Raw genomic sequence first — 1454 nt, forward strand, 5'->3', positions numbered from 1 at the left:
GTCCCTCTGGGCAGGGCTGCTCTCCATCCCCTCATCCCTGGATGGATCCCGGGGGTTGCTCCCACCCAGGGGCAGGACCTTGCCCTTGGCCTTGTGGAACCTCATGAGGTTCCCATGACCCCACCCCTCCAGCTTGGCCAGGTCCCTTTGGATGACATCCCCTTCTCTACCCGACGCTAAGCTCGCCAGCCGCCCAAGTCCTGCCACATACGGCCGGGATCCACCCAGCGGCTCTCGATCCGGGAGAAATCCCACTCGGAATTTCATCGTCCCTCTTTGCCTTCAAGTTTTCTTCTGGTTGTTGTCACCGCCACCGCCCGGGGTCTGGGGTTTTCGGTCTTTGCCACGGGCACGGACATGTGCAAATATCCCCCAGCTCGCGCCAAAGCGGTCACCTCCGGCAGCTCCAACGGGACACGTCCCACTTGTGACATCACTATGACATCATGGTCCGTTTACATCCCTCAAAATAATTAAAACCTTAGGAGCTCGTTAAGAAATCGAAGGAACAATCAGGGGCTTGGTTCCCGTTGCACGGAGTAAATTCGCTGCTTCGCCACTCGCCTCGCGAGGCTTCATTTCTAACTCGTTAATTCGTTAATTGGTGTCTCTACGAGCGCAATGAGCTGCCAGGCGATGATGCGAGCGCTCAGCCTTCCTCTGGCACGGAGCCGGTGCCCCCCCGTCCCCCCCGGCCCGTGTCCCTCTGTGCCCTGCGGCACGAGCTGCGTTAGTATTCAACCTGGCCGGGAACCGAGTGGCATCTGGGAAGTGACACCGAGGTGACACGTGGGTGACACCAGTGCTGGACTGGGCCAAACTGCTCCCCTACCCGCTGGCTGGGGTCGTGGTGGGGGGACTCACCCGGATGCCTGCAGCAGAGTTGGGGGGGGGGGTGTCAGGAGGGGTCACTGTTGTCACCGTTGTCCCCATCATCCCCGAGGATGGCGGCGCCCAGGGCCTGCAGCTGCATCACGAGGGAGCCCAGAGCCGCTGGGGGGACATGGAGGGACATTGGGGGACACTGGGGGGACACTGGGGACGTGGAAGGGTACATTGGGGAGGCACTGGAGGGCTGGGGGGACATTGAGGGACATGGAGGGACATTGTGGGACACTCGGGGGGATGTTGGAGACATGGGGAAGGGGACACTGGGGGCACCCAAGGGTGTCACAGGACCCTGGGGGGGGAGACAGGGACATGGGGGGACACAGGGAGGGGGACATGGGGCCACAGAGACACCCACAGGTGCCACATAGGCCAGGCCTACCTCTGCCATGGGGGGGGCCCATTCTGTCTCCACAGGGGGTGGCCTGGGGGTGACACAAGGGGTGACACAGGGACAGCAGCCACCTCCATCCCTGAGTGTCCTCCCAGACCGGTGTCCCTCCCTTGTCACCCCCTCCCCATGTCCCCTGGCCCCTCCTTATGCCACCTCCCCACATCTCCTGCCC

Source organism: Egretta garzetta, unplaced genomic scaffold (assembly GCF_000687185.1).
Source record: "Egretta garzetta isolate BGI_Z169 unplaced genomic scaffold, ASM68718v1 scaffold431, whole genome shotgun sequence".
NCBI lineage: Eukaryota > Metazoa > Chordata > Aves > Pelecaniformes > Ardeidae > Egretta > Egretta garzetta.